This window comes from Vicia villosa, unplaced genomic scaffold (genome assembly GCF_029867415.1).
Source record: "Vicia villosa cultivar HV-30 ecotype Madison, WI unplaced genomic scaffold, Vvil1.0 ctg.005233F_1_1, whole genome shotgun sequence".
NCBI classification, from domain to species: Eukaryota; Viridiplantae; Streptophyta; class Magnoliopsida; order Fabales; family Fabaceae; genus Vicia; species Vicia villosa.
The window spans coordinates 70201-80458 of record NW_026706591.1 but is presented as its reverse complement, the minus strand read 5'-3'; positions in this window follow the sequence as shown (position 1 = coordinate 80458).

Sequence of the window (10258 nt, the reverse complement as noted above, 5' to 3'; positions counted from 1 at the left end):
CGGGTGGCACCTGAATTGGAAAACTCTCCTGCTGAAGAGGTTTTTCTGGCATTACCTCCTTATCTTTCTTCTCTTTTGGTAACCTTTTTTTAGTCACTTGTTTCTTCTTTTTCTCTTCACACTTATGCCCTATTCTTTGACATTTCGTGCAATATGGCAGCCTCCACTCGTATTCAATCTTTTGTTTCAGCTTCTCTCCTTTCTCATCAGTAATTGTTATTCCTCATTGGCCAGTCCGCCAACATCACTCTCTCTCTCCATGGGGATCGCACGTGATTGGCTGGTCAACTGGACCAACGCTCTCTCTCTTGTTTTCATGGGTGGATGCGCAACGCTGGGACCCATAGTTTGAATTTCGTTTGAATATGTCATCAAATTCGGTTTTTTATTTGTTTAATTGGCTTGGTGTTTTGTTCAACTAACCTTGATAGTAGAAGTGGCAAGCGCAACAGACAAGCAACCTTTGAGACCTGGGTTCGATACCCAGGATCTCCATGTATTTTTGATTAAATTCATTGCAAGGTCATACTCAAGGATTCAATACGGCGCCTTCAGGAAGGATCACAATATGCCTTCATCATCGCAGCCCTCAGATCTCAACTTGGGGTGATCTAACGCATACAAGGGTGCAGCTCCACCATGGAGCTTCACAGGTGCATCGCACTAGATCGAAGCCAGGTTTCGTCATATATTTTATTTTCTTTAAATATTATTATTTAGGTTAAATGGTGATTAATTAGATTTAATTAGATTATTCTAATTAGGGTTAGATATAAATTAGATTAATAATATAATTAATTTTAGGATTTTTTCCTGATTATTGGACCATCTCGATTTAATTATCGATCATTAATTATAAAAATCACAACAACCCTAGAAAAGTTTATAATGCGTTAGGGTTTGTTCAATCCCATTGGCCATTTGGCCACAATAACAAGGTTTAATTTATTATCCGCTTCGATTAAATCAATTGATCGCGGTGGGTAATAATCAAATAATTAAAACAATAATTTATTCTGCTAAATGGTTCTAACCAAAGCTATTGGTTACAATGATTAGCATATTTCCCTTTATCAAATTCGTTATTATTCGTAATCAAATCTATTGATTATGAGGGGTAACGATCAAATTAAATAATTAAAATACATCCATTTGCTAAAAGTGATAATCGAACCAGTCGATTAGAATTGCCAGCAATTCTCTACTAATCTGTTAACTATGGTAATTGAATCAATCGATTATCGCGGTTAATAGTACATACTAAAACCAGGGTTGTACGCCCAAATCTAAAAACACACTAAACCACGACACTACGAATTTTCATCCCTTTCAAATCACAAATTCAAAACTGCAAAAGGCCATTCAAAAAGCCTTTAAAACAACTTTCAACCACAACAAATCAAATTCAATTCTAAGGCGTACAACCTTGTGCCCGAACTACGTTGACTCTGATTCTCCATAAGGAGATACGTAGGCACTTGGCAACAAGGCGAGTCCCCTCCCTCAAAACTCTAATCATGTCAACACAATTAGCCCTATTACTTTCTGCCGTCTTTCTTTATAAACCTTACAAACCTTTATCTTTTAATGTTAGCCTTTAGGAAAGGGTTGAGGGTGCCTAACACCTTCCCTCAACCTGAATATAATAACTTACCCTGAATCTCATAACTACGTAGGGTTTCCTATTCGCCCTTCAGAATAGGTGGCGACTCTAAACCTTTCAATTTTAGGGCAGGTTGCTACAGCTGGCGACTCTGCTGGGGAAACACATTAGGTTAATTATTATGCTCCTAAGGCTTGAGAGGGTTTAGGTTTGTGGCTAATGGTTTAGGTTTATGGCGCACCTTTAGGGTTTGGCAAACTTGCCATTTTTAGGGTTTGGGGGAGGTTCATCTTTATAATAAATATTTTAATTATTTGTTTTGTTTTTTTGTCATTGTTTTTTTTATTGAATGTTTTATTTAAAATGTTTGATTATATATTATAAGCATTGCTAGTGTTTTTTTTTATGTTGTGTTAAACCCTAAGTGTGGGAGTTAACTTTGAGATCAGGGGGGAATCGAATCGCCTACGAGTCTCATTGATAACTCCACTCGGAGTGGGTTGAGTATTCGGAAATGTCCAAAACGAGGCTTGACTTTGTTGAGGGCAGGACTGGATACTTGGCTGATCTCTCCAAGAACCTACCCCAAAAATTCGAACCTTATGGATAAAATGAGTTGTTCTAAAATCCGAAGAGACAAAAAGTCTCGGAGGCTACGAACGACCCCATGAGACCTTCTAGAACCCCCCATAAAAAGGTTGGCTCCCAAGAGCCGCTACGTCGAACCTATGAACCTAGGACTTTTGAGCTTTTGTGCTTGATATATATTTGCGATTTATATGCCATGAATGTATGCGTTTCAGTTTTGCAGGTATCCCTACGTGTTCCCTAGCCTGTAGGGACTCTAATTCCTAAGACCATGTCTTTCCCACGAAGGACATCACCATCTACGCACTCCCTAGCCTGTAGGGACTTTTCTTTTATATCCTTGTATTTCTATAACTACGCGTCCTTCCTACGAAAGACATCTTTATTAACGCACGTCAATTGGTCTCTCGATGACCATGAGATCTAGTGACTGTCTTGAACGGTCACCCTGGGCTTACGTCCATGTGTTCCCTAGCATGTAGGGATTCTAATTCAAAAATCGCATCCTTCGTTCGAAGGACGTCTTCGTCTATGCACGTCTATTAGCCTCTCGATGGCCATGAGACTTGGCCACTGTCTTGAACAGTCACTAGCCGCTACCTTCTGCATACTCCCTAATCTAAGGGATTCCCATGGGTGTGTCATAACATCTATCTCGCAAGGACTTCACGAGGGTCTAATTGTTGCCTCTAAAGCTATCCCTAGGAGTACATGTCACACGTCTGCATTTCATACAAGGAGTTACAATAAAAAGGAGTCTTTTACATACGCATGCATTCGCATTTTCATGTGTGCATACATTTACAAATTGCATGTGCATTTTCTATCTTCGCCCGCATCCATACTTACCGCACTAGCCGATTCCCCGAGGCTCACGAAGAAAATCAATGGACCATAGACTATGGAGAAAGGAGGATAAACTACTGAGAATGATCTCGGCCTTACTAAGGAGGAAAAGGATGCCTTTCGTCATGCCACATGTCCACGCCTTATCGTAACAGGATTATAAAAATAACAAAGGTTATCGTCGAGCAAGGGTTAGTTCAACAAAGAAGTTCCCCATAGATACACTCAAGATGTATCTAGTCATCAAGGGGTCCATCTTAGAACACATCAATTTTACAAGGATGCTCTACGATAACCTGAGGGCAAAGGATTAGTCCAACAGGGGCAATACCCTAAACGAAGATGCACATCTACGATGGAGGGCGACATATGTTAACTCCACACTAAGGGGTAAAAGGGTCATAGGTTTTTCTATCAATCTACAAACTCCGAAGATTGCAAACGGTGTGATACTATCCTTAGAAAAAAGCACAAGAGGTTCAGTCAAAGGAAACTCATGAAGTTCCGATACGACAAAAACCCACCGCTAACAATTTATTCCCGACAGGTTTGACGTGCCCAAGGAAAATTTAAGGTTGCCCTTACTTCTACAAGTCTAAAGAGCTAAGGAGAAAAACAAGGTCAATGGATTCACAAAGGAGATTGCCCTTAGGATCAATAGGTTTTACCATTTCAAGTTGTAATTTCTACGATCACAAAGTGTTATTTGATGTAAAACGTTGTACCTATCGAATAGTAATTCAATAAAATGATCATGCATGTTTTGAAATCAATTCTCTCTCTTCGCTCTTGCATTACTACGACCTTCCATTTCAAATTATCACTCCTAATTATTAACAAACTTAAGGGAGAATGACGAATACATATAACTAAGTCTCGCCAAACGTATGCTTTAGAAGTAAGACCGAGCCGACGATGTACAGGCATTGTTTCAATTCCCAAACAGTGGAGACATAAGGATGTTAATCCCTCGTTACCCCCTCGAGCCAGGAGTTGGAGTTTGTTTTTACTTTTTCAAATAAACCTTAATTTTAACCAGGGGCAGGGTAGATTTCGGTTAATTCAATGTTGTACTTTGGTTGTCAAGAGAATCAATCAATGAAGCAAAGGGTCAAGCATAAGGATCAAGCAAAGGTTCAAGCACATCTTCTTCCTCGTATTCATCTAAGGATGAGGAAGTAACGGAGATAACATTCACAACAATCTTCTTCCTTAACACATCATTCAAGATCGAGGAAGTATCAAAGTCGAAGCTTGCAAATCAAAGTCGACATGACAGTCACAACATGCGATATCCAAGGAGCAATACCTTTAAAGGAGCATTAAAAATAAAGGAGAAAAAAATCGCCCGCTAAGTCAAAATGAAAAAAAAAAACAAAAAAAAGACTTAGGCAAAAATTAGGGCATCCCGATGGATCAAATTCAAAGGATTTGGTTCATGCAAAATAAGGGATAAAAACAAAGGCGAAATGCAAAGGATAATCTTGTGACCGCTAAAACAACAAAGCTTCACATCAATGCTTGGATCTTTACTAAGGCTTCTGCTCAACATCAGAACTGAAACGATTCTCTTACAAACAAGGCACATCCATTGGATTAGGCGAATTTGTAGGATTTGGAGAACATCAAGGAGAAAGGGGTGGGCTAAATAAATTTCGAGCCTTATATCCGTTGTTTCTTAAACCCTGAACCAAGGCCAAGTTACAACATTCAAAAGTCCTAATTGAGGCAAGGTTAACTATGAAAGCATATTAAGCAGGATTTGTTATACTGACTCCTAGGTTTGTTAAAACTATTTCTAAACACTACGCTTCTTCAAGCGTTCATTTCTAATCATCCATGTCCTAATTCATAACGGACTTCGATTTCAAAACTTACACATGCATTGCATTGGAGTTACTTTTCAAAGGGTACAACGCCATCTACGAATATACACTTAGCACCGAGGAGATCTCGAAATTGGTTAAGTAAAGATCACCATTTCTAATAAAGACTATTGCATGGGGGAACCACGTCTAGAGGGTTCTCCTAAACAGGGGAAAAATTTCAAGGATCACAGGGACATGCAATCGAACATCCTATTAACTAGGGGCACTCTTCCTAAGGTTCAATCGACTTGAGTCACATCTCGAAGAAATCCCAAACAGGGGCATGTCAAACATGGGAAGAATTCAAATTCAAGAGGATAGAACACTATGGATAGTCCTCCATATTATGGAGATCAATGGCATACCCTTCAACCTAAACGTCGAAGCATATGACAAGGTTATTTCCTGGGGAACTTCCCTCATAAGCATCTTTTTCCACGAAAAGATTGGGGCAATGTATATTAAATCCATAAGGCGCACAAAAAAAAGGCGTCTTCATGCTTTACAACCTCGAATCAATCTTTCTCCTAACTACGATCTACAAATTTCAAGAAATAGGTGTCGGGAAACCGCGCTAGCATCACACCCCATCTTATCAAACAAACCTGTGACTCCAGCGAGCTATATACGCTTTGGTTATCAACAACCTATCATCGGAGTATCATGCAAATACATATAAGTCATGCATTACATACATTGGTTGATACATTACACCACACCTTTTCAGGTAGTCTTCTCTGAGAAAATCATCGTCATCTCCAAGAACCTTTTTAGGTAATCTTCTTTTAGATCCTACGATCCTTTCTAGGAGCCTCTTCAGGTAATCTTCTTCAAGACATTCCTTTTTCTAAGTTCCTTTTCAGGTAGTCTTCTTTAAGACATTCCTTTTCTAAGCACCTTTTGAGGTAGTCTTCTTCAAGACATTCCTTTTCTAAGCACCTTTTGAGGTAGCCTTCTTCGAGACATTCTTGTTCTAAGTACCTTTTGAGGTAGTCTTTTTCGAGACATTCTTGTTCTAAGTACCTTTTCAGGTAGTCTTTTTCAAAACAATTTGGCATCCTTTTCAGTCTTCTTTAAGACATTCTACGAACCTTTATGGGTGGGCCTTTCTAAGACATTCCTCATTCCTTGCTAAGAACCTTTTTAGGTAGTCCTTCTAAGACATCTTTCAGCCTTTTCAGGTAGTCATCTTTAAAGACATTCCTCATTCGTTGCTAAGAACCTTTTCAGGTAGTCTTCTTTAAGACAAATATTCATATCCATTCCGAAAACCTTTTCAGGTAGTCTTATAGAAGACATTACTTCGTTTCCATTCGTTACATCAATCAACATATACAGAAGCATAAGCATTATCCATATACATAAACATTACAAAGCCAGCATAAGCATAATCATGGTATAGGTGCAAGCATGGAGTAAACAAGTTCAACGGGTTCAATAAAGAGATAAAATCTTGGGATTGACATCAGCCTCAGCATGCATACATACGCATTAGCATATGCATATCATCTAGTGAAATCAAATACTACAAATGTCCGGTTTCCAATCCTCGTGTTGTGATAGGTGTGATTTTCGACCCACGTGTCGTGAGTTTCCAACCCTCGTGTTGTAATAGGTGTTTTCCGACCCCTCGAGTCGTGAATGTCCGACCCTCGAGTCATAAGTCTCCAAACAGGTGAATCTTTTTCATGCAGGTAAGTTAGCTAGAACCATAGCAAATGGATCATCTTATGCAGGTACGCTTGTCAGAACCATGGCAGGTAATTCCTTCGATACAGGTAAGTTTGCTAGAACTATAGCAAATAATCCCTAATGGTGCAGGTAAGCTTATCCGAACAAGGGCAAGTGACTCCTAATGGTGCAGGTAATCTTGTCCGAACAAGGGCAAGTGACTCCTAATGGTGCAGGTGAGCTTGTCAAAACTATGACAAGTAATCCAAATGGTGCAGGTGAACTCGTCCGAATCAGGACAAGGAATCCAAATGGTGCAGGTGAAATTTGTCCGAACCAGGGCAAATGATCCAAATGGTGTAGGAGAAATTTGTCCGAACCAGGGCGAATGATCCAAATGGTGTAGGTGAAATTTGTCCGAACAAGGGCAGATGATCCAAATGGTGCAGGCGAGCTTGTCAGAACTATGACAAGTAATCCTATTGGTGCAGGTGAACTTGCTAGAACTATAGCAAGTGATCCTTTTGGGGTTCATAAACTACAGAAACTTACTAGAACTATAGTAAGTGGGGTTCACAAACTACGAGTCGTCGCTATTGATAGTGCGTTTACCCATCACGTTAGTCCCTCGGCAGTGATCAAAGGGTTTTACGAAAGGTTCTTCAATGGGGTTTATCACGTAGTCCCTCGGAAGTGATATTCTTCAAGACTACAAAGGGGTTCACAAAGGGTTTTACAACATGTTTTTTCAAACAGTTCTCAATTGGGTTTCTTATCACGTTAGTCCCTCGGCAGTGATATTCTTCAAGACTACAAAGGGGTTCACAAAGGGTTTTACAAGTTTTTTCAAACAGTTCTCAATTGGGTTTATCATGTTAGTCCCTCGGCAGTGATCTTCTCCAAAAATCATCAACATCAAACAAAGGTTTTTCTCTTTTTCGAAGCTACTAACATGCTTCAACTGACAATCATGCATCATTCAACTAACTTACTTCATTCATACATAATGCATATACATCGCTCTCATTTATTTTGAGAGGCTTACTGCATCATACATCACATGCATCATACCATTGCATAAAATTCAGGTTGCCTCTTTAGGCCGTGCTACAATCAAAGCAAGTGGTTCTTTCGAAAGAATATGCTTCACACTCTAAAAAAAGGGGGGTATTTACCTTGGATGGCATCTTTAAGCCCATCTCCCGCATAACTTCTTCCCAAACAAAATGCAAATTTCGGGGCATTCTCAGTGTCCAATCATCTTCCACCTTTAGATCACGATAGGCAGACGTGCCTATCCGATTCTTCAAGTTTAAGAAGATTGAACAGGGGCAGCTGTCATACCCCAAAATTTGCCCTCTTATATTTAATCAAAGGTTCTTCTATGCCTCTTCAATGGCTCAAGGTTTAAAGGTTTATTCAAGCCACTCTCTCCTAATCGAGGGTCTCAAAACTAGGGTTTGCAGTTTATCAAAGTCTCAAATGGGTCTCAAGGTGTTCCATGTTTCTCAAGGTATCTCCATGGAAACTATCAAGCTTCAATCCCAAGGATTTCCCACCCAATGGCTCAGATGATCAAAAATTGACCGTGTCGACCTAAAAGTCAACTATAGTCAAAGTACAGTCAAACTTTAAGATTTTTGGTCAACATCAAATATGTGAGGTTATATCCATCATTTGATCAAAGGTTGATCATGATCTATCAATAGAAACTCAGAAATGAACAAATGCAAAAAGGTTCAAATTAGGGTTTCTTTAGGAGAAAGTCAACTCAACTTTGACTGGTCATAACTTTCACATGGAGCATCAAAAAATTCTCCACTTAAAGCCTATTTTGAAGGAAATTTCATTCTCTACAACTTTGGTGTCGGGCCCAAGATCAAGAAATGCACCATTTGGGATATATGGACAAAAACATTACAGGTCCTTCTAAAAGTCAACAAAAACACCTTTTGGGTCAAAGCTCATAACTTGAGTGTGGAAGCTTCAATTAAGATGAAACCAAAAGGATCATTTATAGGACACCCTAAGCTTTGTAAAATGATCAAGAACACCTCTATAGGTTTAAAATTGAGAGAGATACGCATGGTGGAAGTTGAGCAATTTTCAAGATATGCATAAAAACCTAATGGACCAATCTTGGGATCTTAAGTCAATGGGCCCAAGTTTTTGGACTCCAAACATGATTGACACATAAATAAAAGTCCATAAGATTACTCCCACATGTTTATGATATTTATTTGATTTATTTGGATTTTATTCATTTAAAATGCTAGAATAAATTAAATAAAATCATAAAATAGTGAAATAAATTAAAGGAGTTAACTTTTAATCATTTGAAGGCCCAAATAATATTGTGAAAGGGTCCAATTTCGTTGGTACTTGGTTAGGAAAAAGGAGTGTCTCAAAATATAAAGTTTCATGACTTTTTTTTAAGAGAATTCTTTCTCACTTGATACTTAATATCCAAGCCCAAAGAAACCCTAAAAAATCCATATATATACTAAAAATATTCAGTGAACGAGGGGGACCGAAAATTTGGGCAAGAAGGAGAAGGGTTCACGTGGTAAAATTATCAAGAAACCTAGGGCAAGAGAATTTTTATTCTATAGCCAATATCAACGAATCCCAAGCGTTGCATCATCATCTGGAGGATACAAGGAGTCGTTCCCAGTCACCCTCAAGGCTCGCAATGCACTGAAACGATCCCTCTCAATTACACCGGTTGTTAAGGTTTTTGAAACTTCTAAACTCTCAATTTTAATCGTATTCAATGGCATGCTGACGTTTTATCAAGCTTGTATGAGTTTTTAGATTTATTCTGGGCGATTGAATCAAAGGTTTTACGTGGGAATTGCTGTCCACCATTGTTGCACCGTGTTGCTTTGTGTTGCTCGTATCTCGTTTTGCAGGGGGTTTCTGTCGAAAACAACACCGCCATCGTGTTCGCAGCCTATGATTTAGGTGGACTGGGTTATTTTCTTGGCTTTTCCACGCTGATTTGCAGGAATCGGAGCCCTTACTCACCGGAGAAGGTGAATTCTCGTCGGAGAAGAAGAGAGTTCCGGTGGGAGCAGGCAGGTGTGGGCCCCCTGGCGTCTCCTCATTGGCCAGTCCGCCAACATCACTCTCTCTCTCCATGGGGATCGCACGTGATTGGCTGGTCAACTGGACCAACGCTCTCTCTCTTGTTTTCATGGGTGGATGCGCAACGCTGGGACCCACGGTTTGAATTTCGTTTGAATATGTCATCAAATTCGGTTTTTTATTTGTTTAATTGGCTTGGTGTTTTGTTCAACTAACCTTGATAGTAGAAGTGGCAAGCGCAACAGACAAGCAACCTTTGAGACCTGGGTTCGATACCCAGGATCTCCTTGTATTTTTGATTAAATTCATTGCAAGGTCATACTCAAGGATTCAATACGGCGCCTTCAGGAAGGATCACAGTATGCCTTCATCATCGCAGCCCTCAAATCTCAAGCAGGGGTGATCTAACGCATACAAGGGTGCAGCTCCACCATGGAGCTTCACAGGTTCATCGCACTAGATCGAAGCCAGGTTTCGTCATATATTTTATTTTCTTTAAATATTATTATTTAGGTTAAATGGTGATTAATTATATTTAATTAGATTATTCTAATTAGGGTTAGATATAAATTAGATTAATAATATAATTAATTTT